Genomic DNA, 14372 nt, shown 5'->3' with positions numbered 1-14372 from the left:
CACAAAATACCACGGCCTGGGCAAGTCTATTTTGAAGAAGTGGCGTTAGAAGAAGTTTAAGTTTAAAAAATTGGGCTCTCAAAAGAAATTTCAATCCTTGTACTGTTGATATTTGGCTCTGTTGACTAATGAGTTTGCCGACCACTGACTTAAATAATTTGAAAGTGAACTTAAGGGGGAACTTTTTGTTTATATTTTTTTCTAGTAATTCTTTGGTGAACTCTTGACCTAGCTTTATTTATCAGGCAGTTCTGTGTTCTGAGGAATTTTATTTTATTTATTTTTTTTCTCTTCCTTAGATTCCTTCTTTCTTTATTTAATCCTCACCTAGGGATATTTTTTTCATTGATTTCTAGAGAGTGGAAAAGAGGAAGGATGGGGAGAGAGAAACATCCAAGTGACGGACACATTGATTGGTTGCCTCCTGCACACGCTCTTAAGGGCGCTGGGGAACCTACAAGAAAGGCATGTGCCCTTGAGGGGAATTGACCCTGGGACCCCTCTGTGGGTTGACGCTCTAATCACTGAACAGACCGGCCAGGGTGTGACACTTTATTGATGGTGGTACATGGTGAGAAGACCTGGAAGAGTATGTGGGGCCAAGGGGGCCCCTGTGGGAACAGAGCAGGTGTTAAATTCTGACCATTACTGGCCAGGGAAGATGGTGTTGCCACTGAACGTACAAGGGATGAGGAGCTGCTGGTACTCCAGGGGCAGGTGCTGCTCCACAAGCTCATGCAGGGAGACTGTGTCAGTGACCAGGCCCTGCCTTCACATCAGCAGGTCCAGGTCCTTGACCTCACAGTCTTGTGACCAACATGAGCAGCAAATACCTCTAGGTCATGGCAAAGATGTTGGCAATACTTGTCCAGGCACTTCTCCACCATTGCAAGAGCCTTCGTCTCCATGGACATTTAGCATAGAAGCTGAAGAACTTAGAATGGTGGCTCAGGTCCGTCTTGTAGGGATCTTGATGGAGTCTGGGGCCAGCCATGTGCTGGGAGCTCTGAAGATAAGACTGTAGTGCTAGTTGGTGGGGCTGGCTCAAGTTGTCTGGCCTGAAGAAACTCTGGGATGCTGGAGGCTAACTCTGGACTTGATGTCCTACCTGCAGTGTCCATATCCTCTGAAGATCCTTCTGGCTCCTTGGCCTCAGTGGCCCCCAGGATTCCTCTGCGTCTATCACTTCTGTGTGTGTCTCAGGCTCTTCTGCTCTGGCAGATGCTTGTGTTCCTGCTGCCCCCTTCCCTTCACTCATGCTCATGCTTTCTCCCATTATTTCCTCTACCTCCTCACCAGCTCCATCCCGGAAGGGCTCTAGTTCCTCTTCCCCAGAGATACTCTTGCTGGTGTTTGGGAAGCCCAGAGCAAAGGCATCAACCTCCTCTGCCTTTCCTGCCAGGCGGTGGGCTGGTTTCTCAGGACTGTTGTTCTGCAGCCCAGGCCCACGGCTCCATGTCTTGGGACTGACAGTCCTCTCAGCGGGGAGAGAGAGTCAGGGGAGGGAGTGGTGCACACTGGGGGAATGACCAATCAAAGGCTGGGAGAAAGGCTGGGTATCCTCCAACACTGTGTCCATTGGCAGGGTAACAACAGGGGTTCTGTCACCTGGAAGAGCCATGGCCACAGAAGTGTCTTGCAGATCCTGCAAAAATACACGCACATCGACAGCTCAGCGTGCATGGAAGAGAGGTGTGGCAAAGGTCAGATTGAGGGAGCTGGTGAGGGAGGAGGCACCAGAATTCCCATGAGGCTCTGTAAAAGGACCTTGGGGGAGAGGCAGCCTTGGGTCCATTCCTTGCTGAAACTTTGACAATCTCAGCCTCTGCTTCCTCTTGCCAGAAGCTAGCAGACTTGGAGCCAGGGTTGTGGGGGGTTTGAGCTCAGGAAGTTGCAGCTCCAGGCTGCCTGGCTGGAGAACTGGACCACCTGTGTGGTAGCACTGGCTTCACCACTGACTCTGGCATGGCCATGGAAGATTGCGGGGCGGTTAGTAGGATGTTCTCAAGCACAGTCCGGGTGTCTTTTCCTTCAGATGTCCATTGGTTTGAATGTGGGCCAATCTGCCAATAGACCTGGCTCTGTGGGAATGCCGCCTGGCAGTTGTCTTTGTTTGGCGCCTCAATCTCATAGAGGAAGGTGTTTCAAGCAGGGTTCTCTGGGCACCAGCCCAAGTGCTCAGGCGTCGCCGCGGGGTGAACAGGGCTTAGGTATTCAGCAGGCACTGCAGCAGTGTAGTGTTTTAGGCTCACTGTCAGAGACATAGCTGTCTGCCCGCCTCCCAACTGCTGGGGTAGCCCAAATTTTATTTTTTAATGTGTTTTTAAGTATATATTTTGATAAATACTCCTGATGGAAGTGGTGAGAGAGACATTAAATTAATAGGAAAAAAATCTCTTAGAAGTTATAATTTAAGTACTTTGTAGATGACTTGTTATAGTGTTCATAATTAGGTAGTTAGGGATTTTTCTTCATCCTGATCATGATCCGAAGATCAAATTCTCAACCCAAGACACTAATATATCCAATTGATTTTTTTCTTCTATATTATAGGCATTTAGGTTATAAAAATGTGCCTAAAATACCCACTGTCAACCCTTGAAGAAAGTTTTAAGAAGAAATTTATAAGAACACAATGAAATTTACAAATAATGTATTATAGAATTGTATCTTTGAAACATACATAATTTTATTAACCACTCTCACCCCAATAAATTTGATAAAATTAAAATAAAATTTTAACAAGTCTCAGGTAAGTTGGGAAGAATATAAACATAAATGTTTCCACCTTATGTCAAAACAAGTACAATATCTTAAGAAAGACCAAATTAATCATGGAGTAAACATGGAAAGTATACAGAATGCCAAAGCAAAAATAAAGATAGGCTTAAAGCATAGAAAGGACAAAATAATTTATTTGAAGAAAATAAAACCAAAAGAGAAAAACAGAATCAAGTTTACCACAAATGTTTTACGCTATAGAAAAACTTAAAGGGAATGTAATTTTAATGAGAGATGTCTGTTTAAAAAAAATATTTTTATTGATTTCAGAGAGTAAAGGAGAGGGAGAGAGATAGAAACATCAATGATGTGAGAGAATCACTGATTGGCTGCCTCCTGCATGCTCCCCACTGGGGACTGAGCCCACAACCAGGCATGAATTCTGACTGGGAGTGACCTGGTTCATAGGTCGATGCTCAACCACTGAGACATGCTGGCCTGGTGAGATGTCTTTGAATATAAGATGATTAAGTGTGTGAGTGAGCTGAAAGGAGAGATTGTAGAATTAAATGAATATAGGACCAAAATGACACCATTACAGAGTTAGTTAAGTAGAAGGAAGCAAATTAGACAGTGTGGAAAATTAAGATGGTAATAGAAGAAAGCCATTAAACTGTCTCAGTGAAATGAAGGGGAAAATGGTAAAGTAATCTGAGAGATGTTCAGGTTCATAGTATATAGGAAATGTTGATCCAAAATAAAGATAAATGGTGTGATGGAAGTGAAAATCCAACAAATGGAATTAAAAAAAAATACATAATACTAGAAAATATTTCCAAAATTGAAACTAATTCCCACAGATCAAAAGTGCACTGTTTTTAAGAAATTCATTAGAATAACCAATTTCATGACATTCTGGTAAAGTGATTGAATTTCAAGGATAAAGAAAGAATTCATTAGGTATCCAAGAACTTACAAGGGAATAAATCTGGTTGGGCTCAAATACCTTCATGGAAAAATGGTGTGCCAGAAGATAATAGAACAATATTTACAAAATTCTAAGGGAAAAGTATGTCTCAAGAATATTATAACCAGGAAAATTATTATTCAAGTACAAAATGGCAATACTGGTGTACTTATTCATATAAAAACTCAGAGAATATGCTATGCCTCATCCCATCTTAGAGTGAAACCTCATAAGAGACAAATGAAGAAATCATTGTAAAATAACTGAATGATGAACATTGAATCCAGGTATACATCAGATAGAGAATAAATAATTGTGAGAAATATTTTTATAAGGTAAGTCAATGTATATTAACAAAAAGTAACATATTTAAAATAACTTTTAGATTAATATATTATAATACAGTTATTAACTTTTTAAATGTATAGTTTAGAATATGGCCAACTTTTAAAATTCTATTAGGAATTTAAAATTTTTGTTAAAAATGCAGTAATACTTTATAATCTGAAGGAAGACACATTTAGTGATATAAACATTACCTAATTTTATGAAATATAGAGCATCGATGGAATTCATTGGAGCATCTTAGTTTTTAGGAAACATCTGCTTGTACAGGGTGGAGCAAAAGTAGGTTTACAGTTGTGAGTACATGAAACAGATTATTCTTGTATTATTATCTATTAACTAGAGGCCAGGTGCACGGAACTGTGCATGGGTAGGGTCCCTAGGCCTGGCCAGCGATCAGGGCTGATCAGGGCCTTCCTTCCTCTTGCAGCCAGCTGCCAGCTGGGCCTTCCTTCATTCTGCATTGCCCCCTGGTGGTCAGCACACACCATAGCTAGCGGTCGAACTCCTGGTAGGTTGAACTCCGGAGATGAGCCTTTTATTATATAGAATTATTGTATTATTTTCCATATGAACAACTATAAACCTACCTTTAGCCCCACCCTATATATAGTAACCCTGGTATAGAGAATCTAAGGCAGTTAGGTGATTTAGTAAAAGACATAATCAAAGCTCTTAAAAATACTTAAAGCACTATGGTGAGCATCTCACCCACAGAGTTAGGCATTAACTTGGTGGTTATTTATTTGTAGCTCAAAGATTCAAGATAATATGCTAAGCATTTGACACTTTCTGTCCTCTATGTAAACCCTGACATTCACATTGGACCAGATAACTTTTTTATAAATGCTTTTAAATCAAGGCATCCTCTTTAATTCCTTAAAGTGAATACAGGTATCACATACTGTGAAATTCCCATGAAGTCTAAAGGACCACTTTGGTGTAGTTGTTTGGCCAAACATTACAGAAAAGGTGAAACCTAAGTTGCTCTCAGATGCATTGTTGGGTTTGGAAAAACAGAGGGGGGAAGTGGAGGCATCAATTTGGAAAAAGGTTTAGTAAAGACACAATGGAAGAACTAGATTTATTAAAGTGCTAGAGTAAGGAATTCTAAATGAAGTAGAATATGATGAGTGGAATGGTAGGTGAAATTAGCTCCTATTGTCAAGAGTCTTCAGCGCTTGCTAAACAGTACTGGTAGCATATTCATTGCAGATTTAAAAAATTTTTTTATTGATTTCAGAGAGGAAGGGAAAGAGAGAGAGAAACCTCAATGATGAGAGAGAATCACTGATAGGCTGCCTCCTGCATGCCCCCACTGGGGATCAAGCCCAAGACCCTGGCATGTGCCCTGACTGGGAATTGAACTGTGACCTCCTGGTTCATAGGTCAATACTGAACTACTGAGTCACACCGGCCAGGCTCATTGCAGATTTTAAGTGTGTGAACAGGATCCAAGGAAGATAAAGGTTTTGCTAAGATCAATCTACCATCAATGGAGGAGATTAATAAATAAATGACTTTATTAATTAATTCAGAGTCTGGATATAACTGTTTTTATTAAAAGAGAGTAAAAGAAATAGGTTATTACCTTTTTGTTCATTTTTTGAAATACATAAATGTTTAAGTTTTATTGTCAACTTATTGAGGTTTTTATTTTCTGATTTTCCTCATTCCTTTAATAACTCAAAAGTTCTTTTTCAACTCTAGATTAGTTGAGTATTCACTTATACTTTTTCTATGTTTCTGATTATTTCTAATTATGCCTAATTCTCTAATTCATTGGGAATATATTTTTAAATGGTTTTAAATGAGAATATATATATATATATATATATATATATATATATATATTAGCTATTGTAATGTATTTGGTGGATATTCCTACTTTCCCACATATACTTGTGGTCTATCTTTATTTTTTATTAAAATTTTTTACATGAGAAAATCTATTTTCAAGACATATCTTTCTTTCCATCTAACTCATTGACCTCTCTGTTTTCTCTGTCTTCCATCAACTACTGTACTACAATAACTGGTTTACCTGTCTGTATGCTTAAATACCTTTCTATTCATAGTGGGATTCATAGACCAATAGCAACATTATCTCCTTGGACCTTATTAGATCTTAGCCCGGCCAACTGAATTAAAATCTGAATTTTATAAAAGATCCCCTGATAATTTGAGTGAGCATTAAGATTTGAGATGCACTGCTTTACTAGATCTCTGAGGGCAAATATTATTTATCTTGTTCATCATCATATCTTTATCTCCCTGGCCAGTGTCTGGCACATAGTATTTGCTCAGTAAGTATTTGAATGAGTACATTAATTAGATATTTTAATAAGATAAAGAAAAATATATGTGTGCATAAATACTAAGGAGCATCAACATGCCTACTCTAATGACGTAAACACAATTTTGAGGAGCCATAGGAGTGCTTATGAATGCTTACAGTGTGGAGGCGTGGATTGTGACTTGTCCTCAATTTTTTGCAATTTTGTATAACATGATGCCTGTTATATGGCACCAAAATCAACTTCAGTACATGAAAGTTAAGAATAAGAAGTTCATTTTGCCCAAGGCTTGAAGAACTATGGAATCCCAACTGAGGGAAATGGAATCTACACTTTCCATTTCTCTGATGAGGCATTCGTTCTCTGTATTCTCATAGTCACTGTCCTTGCTTCTTCTGTCTCACTTAATGCTTAGCATCTACTTATCTGTCCAAATATTATAATCTTATGACCTCAAGGGCAGGGACCATTTCTAATTACTTTTGAAACTTTAGTCTGAGAATATGCATTTATTGATTTATTTTATTCTTACTAAAAAACCCCAAAAAACTGTCTTATAAAGATCATAGGACTAGAGGTCTGGTGCATGAATTCATGCACAGGTGGGGTCCCTCGGCCTGGCTGGCGATCAGGGCTGATTGGGGGGGCTCGCCAGGGGGAGGGGCTGTGGGAGCTTGGCCAGCCAGGGGGAGGGACTGTGGGAGGTTGGCTGGCAGGGGCTGGGGAAAGACCACGGGAGGTTGGCTGGCTGGCCATGGGAGGTTGGATGTGGGAGTGCACTGACCACCAGGGGACAGATCCTGAGTTGAGCTTCTGCCCCCTGGTGGTCAATGCATGTCATAGCAACAGGTCAACCAGTCGTTTGGTTGTTCAGTCACTTAGGCTTTTATATATATAGATAAATATAAATATTTTTATTTTCCCAATTTGGTCATTGTTATGCTATTATCAGAACACAGTTTTATTGCTCAATTTCTCACTATAAATAAGACATCAACTCTTACCACATTTATTTCATTGTCATGATTTTGACAACAGTCATAAAAACTAAAGAACATAAGAAACATGTTTTCAGAACATAAACAATTACAGACTTTACACATATTTCATTACTTGATCCCCAAAACAACTTTTGAAGGTAAGATATTATGATTACTCTGAGCAAAGTAGAATTGAGACTGAATTTCTAGTTTCATACTATAAATTTCAAAACATTTCTATTGCATAATGGTATAAACTATACACTCCTAAAGTAGAAGATTCAATTATTCTTTTATAGAAAGAATTCTGGAAACATTAAGTACAAGAAAACAATGCTGATTCCTCTGGAAATTTTATTATCTGTTACAAAACAATGACAATAAATATCTTTAAGATAAATTATCAATGTCATCTTTTGTTGAATCATTAATTTTCTTACATGAGCTCATGTATTCTTATAAGGTAAGATCAGTATGCAAAATATTTAATTTTAGCCTTACTTAAAGAATCAGTAGAGATATTCAGTGTTCTCATATTTAGATATTTGTTCATTGCAAAACTCCAGACACAAACTCTTTATTTGTTAGGTTAGTAGATACTGAGCCATCATGGCAGTCAGTCTGGGGTGGGGCTCATGTATTTCATAGATTCAAAGATGCCATCCCATCTAATAAAAGGGTAATATGAAAATTGACCGTCACTCTGCGGCAAAGATGGTGGAGCCCACAGCCGATAAGGAGGGAATATGTAAACTGATGTGACAAAGATGGCTGCGGCTGGGCCAGGACACTTGTGTTGTCGCCATGGCAATGATGCAGGCGTTCCGCCCTGCCCCAGCCACTCTGGGCCTCTGGGCAGCATGTGCATGCACAGGTGCAGAGCGGCCGGGGTGGGGCGGGACGCCTGCTATGGGGGGTGGGGCGGGGGTGGAGGGAGCTGCAGGAGGGCAAAAGGGCTGGAGTGAAGGCAGAAGGTGACTCCAGCCGGAGCAAAGGCAGAAGGCAGTGGCCAGAGTGAAGGCCTGGGTCCTGGTGCCAGAGGGAAGCCTGTGCTAGCAGCCAGGGGAAGGAAGTCCTATTCTTGCATGAATCTTTGTGCATCAGGCCTCTAGTTATTTATAAAACTGTTAATTTAATATTAAATTTTGTGTAATCACCACTTCATTGACTGTATGCTAAAATTTTAAGATGCTTTCTATTTTCAGATCAAACTTACAACAGAGTAAATTCAGTTTTTTCTGCTACCAGCATGAAAATAGTGACCAAGCTAACCAAGGATACATTTGCTCTTTACAAAAAATCTGCTGCCCATTTATCCATTTCAGTGTACCATTTAGAGAGCACTGCCAGTGCTCAATAAAGGCATCAACTGAAATCACCATCATGGCAACACAAATTGATTCCTTATGTGGAAGAAAATCCGCAAACTGCTGATAGGCTATTTCATATCTCAGTTTCCATGTTATTTCTCTGGAACCTAAAATAGATTTAATCATGTCCTGGTTAATTATTGAACATTATTAAGGGTTTTACAATATATTTTCTTTCATTGAATAGACACATTATTCAGAAGCTATGAACATAAATGGCCCTATTGTAATGATCATTGCCTGAATTGAGATTTTCAGTTTCAAATAACTGAATACGCAACTAAAAGTGGAAATTAACTATATCAGAGAACACAGGGTGGTTCCATGGTTGGTTCAACAGCTCAATGGTGGGACCAATGTATTTATGCTTTCCATCTCTGCCCTCAGCTGTACTCAACATATCAGCCCTGTTCAAGTCTATATTTCCAAAATGACTGCAGCAACCTCAGGCATTCAGGGAGACACAATTATGATCACATTCTCTGAAAGAGAAGCAGAGACCTTCCTCCCATGATTTTTCATTTAATTAAAGAAGAAAATCTTTCTACATGCTCAGCCCTCACCCTAAAGACATTCACATTTTTCATTTTTCAGGAGCAATTAATTATGTTTATTCGACAATAATTTATGGTCATAGAACAATGCAGTTCAGAAAATTACTAAAATATGTTAAAGAAAAAGGACTTGTTCCTGGCTCTCATATCTAATATCTTATAACAGATTGTTTAGCAAATAATTTATGAAGTGCTAACATAATGTCCCCAAATATGTCTAATTTCATCAATAAAGTGAAGAAACTATCTATATATATATATAAAAGGCTAAGTGACTGGCTGACCAGCCGACTGGCTGACCCGCCAGTAGGTATGATGCACACTGACCACCAGGGGGCAGATGCTCAATGCAGCAGCTGCCGAGCGACAGCAACTTTGTAGAGTGCCCTCTTGCACTCCAGGACCCCTCGGGGGATGTCAGACTGCCAGTTTTGGCTGGATCCCCATAGGCCAGGCCAAGGGACCCCACCTGCAGGAGGGACCCCGTTCACTCCGCAGATGCTCTTCAAGCCCCAGTGCCGCCCCAGGTGTGGGTGGCCAGGGAGGGATGGTGGGAGGTTGGCTCCAGAGCATGTCCGGCCTGTCTCACCTAGTCCCACTCCACTGGCCACCTTCTAATTAATTTACTTTCAATGTGCATGAATCTGTACACTGGGCCTCTAGTACATTATAACACTATTACTAAGAATGAATGATTAGTGAAGGCTTGCAAAAATCCATTTTCTCCCCAGGAGTTTAGACACAGAGCTAATTAATTTGAAGAGCATGTATATAGAATTAATACTGATGCAAAAGGGAGTTTTTATGTACTCATTTTGAGCATAGTCTTGTAATTATGACTTTAATTCACTTTCCTCTGTGTATTAGTTGCCTATTAAATTACCACAAACTTGGAGGCTTGCACAACAGAAATTTACTCTCTCAAAGTCTGGAAGCTCAAAGTTCTTTGGAGGTTTTAGAGGAGAATCTGTTCCTCACCTTACCTAGCTTCTGGCAGTTCCTGGCTTGTACTGCATTGTGATCTCTTTCTCCAGGCTCACATTGCCTTCTCTTCTTCAGGACTGGGGACCTCTTAGCAATATTTGGCTCAGGGGGTGTTAGGTTTTCAAATAAGGTAGCCAGGGAAAGCCTCAGGAATCTTCCCTAGGAAAGGGGACCAATGTGGCAGAGACTTAAGGATCACCCAGATATCTAGGCTGTATCTGTGCTTTGGACACTTTTTTCTCTTGCAGTCAGATTAGCTGCGTGACTGAGTGGTGGCCTTTGGAATGTAGAAAGAAGAGATACATGCCACTTTCAGGCCAGCTACTCAAAATTGTCACAATTGTGCAAATCTCCTGTTTTCTGTGTGACCGGAATGGAAGGATTCTAAGATGGTAGAGTTGCTCAAAGGTACCTGAAATCTCTGCTTTCAGGAGGGAGAACTGGCCAGGGTACTTCCCAATTCTCACTAAACTGTGACATTAGCAAAAACAAAACAAAACAAAACAAAACAGACCAAAACAAATAAAACAAAACAAAAACCATAAAAAAACATTAAAAAACCCTAAATTATATTATGTTAAACTACTTAGATGATGTATAGTATATCTTTTAGAGCAGTAAGTATTAATGACCTTAACCAATAGTCTAGTTCTGTAGCTATCAGAGAGGTGTGTCTCAGGCAGAGGCCCTGAGCCTAGATCAAGTTTGGTGTGCTGGAGGATTCCAGGGTATCTGAAATAGAGCTAGAGGAAGACTGGAGGAGGAGATAAAGTGGAAATCATGCAGTGCTATTGTTAGCTTTGGCTTGTACACTGAGAGGATTTATATCCAAAGAGAGCTAGGATCCAACCTTCATTTCAAAATGATCATCTTGGCTGCTGAGTATTATGCTACGTGAAATAAGCCAGTCAGAGAAAGACAGGTATCACATGCTCTCATTCATATGTGGAATCTAATGAACAAAATCAGTTGATGAACAAAATAGATCCAGAGACACAGAAGCATGGAACAGACTGTCGAATCTCAGAGGAAAGGCCGGGGTGGGTGGGTGGGTACAAAGAGGTCAACCAAAGAACTTGTATGCATACCACATGGACACAGACAATTGGGTGGTTCAGGCCTGGGGCAAGGGGCAGGAGTGGGCTAGAAGGGACCAATGGGGAGAAAATGGGGACATATGTAATACTTTCAACAATAAATATTTAAAGAAAATAGAATTGATATGAGAGGAAATGCAAGCAGAGCAGCCCTTTAGGAGAAGATTGCAGTAATGCAGGTAAAAGGTGATGAAGGTTTGGCAAGAGTGCTATTGGTGGGGGATTAGATGTGTGGTGTGAGAGAAAAGGATAAATCAAGGATATTACTAGGTTTTCCACATTGGCATGTGGAAGAAAATATTTGCTATTAAAGATGACTAAAAAGATGACTCAAGCTTTTATTGAAGGGAGGGAGGAATGGGAAGATCAAATGTCGACCTGTTAAATTTGAGATGCCTTTTATACATCTAAGTAATATTTACAGTAGGCATTTCAACCTGGAAATATAAATTGGGAAATAATCAGTAGATAGGTGAGATGAGATTAGATGCTTTCAGTAGGGCAGTGACTTTTGAAGAGAAGATACCAATGGAGTGAGTTCTGAGCACCCTGAAGTTCAGAGTCTGGAGACTTAAGAAAAATCAAGCAAAGAACTCTGAATAAAATCTCTGGAAAGAAGAACAATCAAGGAAATGGTATCCTGGAAATCTTCTGGAAAACGTGTTTTAAGAAAGAGAAAGTGTCAGCTAATTCAAACACTGCTGAGAAGTCAAGTAAGATGAGAACCACAAACTGGCCTGAATTTAACAATTTGAGGTCAATCATGGCCTTGGCAGGCCCCCTCCTCCCCCCCCTCCGCCCCCTTCCTCCGCCAGGTAAGGCATGAAGTTGGGAGCCTATAGGACCAGATTTGAGGAATATATATATATAGATTAAAGAGGTCTTGGATCTTTGATCAGGGTATTTTTTTCTGTGAGCTGTTACGGTTATATACTTATAGGAATTATATTTTAAAAAATGAAAAATAGTTGGTGATGCTTAGGAACATGAGGAAAGATTCTAGAACAGTATACGTGGGATCTAGCAAGGAGAGGGTCACGTTGGATAGAAGCCTGGAAAAGTCTTTCACAGAAGCAGGAAGGAAAGCCAAGTGTTGAGACAGATACAGGTAGTGATGCTTTTCATGGTGGAGGTTTGTCTAGTTGTGTTCTGGTTTTTACTATTTTCTTTGTAAAAGAAGAAACCAGGATCATTTAGTGAGATGGAAATATATGTTAGTAGGTATAGAAAGGAGGAAAAGACTGAAAATCATCTTAAAAATGAAAAAAAAATCAAGGAAGAAGGTAAATGTAATATTCCACTAATTTATTGTGAAGTCAGGCAAGCATTGTTGTGGTGTTTACCAGGTGTGGGTGACAAGTAGGAAGCAGTCACAAATTAGATTTAATCAGGGTAGGGATTTTGTCAGACTTGTAAGAGGAAGGGCTCAAGACAAGGGAATTGGGATCAGAATTCAGGAAATGAGAGAAGCTTGATGAGGACAAAAACCTTGCTCATTTTGCTCAGGGACATGACTTAGGCACTGAGAAGAGCACAAGCACTTATAACACGGAAGAATTATTTGTAGAGAGAAATCTAAAGCCTTGAAATATCAATTGGGCTGAAAGGCACATGAGAACAGGAGGGGGTTGAGAGAAAGAGAATAATGGTAGAATTAATGGCGAACAAGTATTAGAGACTTCAAGAGATATTTAAATGTGAGTGAGCTGTTTACCATTTCAGAGGCTTTTTTTCCCTCAAAAGTAAAATTGCAATATGTAATTAATACTACCACTGCAGTAACTTAGGAAAATGCTTAGCAGAGTGCCCAGCATGTAGTAAGCACTCATCATATAGATGTCCTTGTTATTCAGAGGACCATATGTGTTATTTTCACTTTCATTTCTTGGCTTAAGTAAACCTGTTGGCATCATCTATGCCTGGGTATTTCTCTATATTATTACCAAAATAGTACTTTCATGACTAAAATTAAAGACAACTTACTAAACTGAGAGAGCAATTAAGTTAAATGCACGGATCAGGAACTTCTAGGAAAATCAGGGTTCTTTCATTATTTAAAGTTCAAATTTGCTCTAACATGTTAATATTCTATTGTATGGAAAGCCCTCCTCGATGTGTCTCTTTTAGGTTATATATTTTACCAACCGTTGTCCACAAGTATGATGAATGAGGGTCAACCATGGCAGTTGACTGCATCAGCTTTAGGAGAATGGATTAGATTCCATGTAATGAATACAGATGTGCAGACTGAGTAGGGTTGCACAAATACATAAGGGAGCTGTGTTCTTCATCTTCTGCTCACTTGCCATCTCTCTATCATTCACTTTTAATTAAAAGATTAGTAGATAGTTTTGAAATATAAAACAAGGGAGGAAGTACCTGCTTCCTTCTATGGTTTCAGGTAGCAGGGTTATTGAAAGAAATAACTTTTTTTGCCAGAAAGAGTTTTTGGATAAAATACAGATCTCAACTTTTATACATGTGGCTTTTTATCTTGACCTGTGTATGAAAGGTATAAATTAGTAAGAAACATGATGAGATTTGCTCTATATTTAGTGTTTTAAGGTAAGTAGCATGTAGTTTTCTTACATATATTTGGTCTCTCTCTCTCTCTCTCTCTCTCTCTTTGGTATGTTGACATTTAATTTCATGTTCTTTTTTTAAGTATGTTTATTGATATTAGAGAGGAAGGGAGAGGGAGAGAGAGAAATAGAAACATTAATAATGAGAGATAATCATTGGTTTGCTGCCTCCTGCACACTCCACAATGTGGACTGAGCCTGCAACCTGGGTATGTGCCCTGACCAGGAATCTAAGTGTGACCTCCTGGTTCATAGGTTGACACTCAACCACTGAGCCACGCTGGCCAGGCTAATGTCATGTTCTTGATTGCAACTGAGTTAGATTTATATTTTGAACCTGAGTGCAAGTGGGTCAGATTTGCTCACCCTTCATCTGAACCATATCTAATAGTCTTCAATAGTCTCTTCATTTTCTTTATTCAGGTTAGCAAACTCCCAAACTTAGTTGAACATGTAAGCGATAAATACTTAGGCT

The 14372-nt window shown here is 39.5% G+C and overlaps 1 pseudogene across 1 annotated transcript; it reads right to left on the bottom strand.

Annotated features, from left to right (window-relative positions):
- Positions 1-645: 645 nt before the first annotated feature.
- LOC308241333 (centromere protein T-like) lies at positions 646-13496 on the bottom strand (annotated as a pseudogene). The gene is made up of 3 exons: positions 13461-13496; positions 10218-10377; positions 646-2205 (listed from the first exon to the last, which is right to left on the bottom strand). The product of its transcript is annotated as a centromere protein T-like (transcript).
- Between the last annotated feature and the right edge of the window lie 876 nt (positions 13497-14372).

The sequence above is a fragment of the Plecotus auritus genome (genome assembly GCF_963455305.1).
Source record: "Plecotus auritus genome assembly, chromosome: 2".
In the NCBI taxonomy this organism is placed as follows: Eukaryota; Metazoa; Chordata; class Mammalia; order Chiroptera; family Vespertilionidae; genus Plecotus; species Plecotus auritus.
The sequence above is the reverse complement of the archived record's forward strand: the minus strand, read 5'-3'. Positions and strand labels throughout refer to the sequence as shown.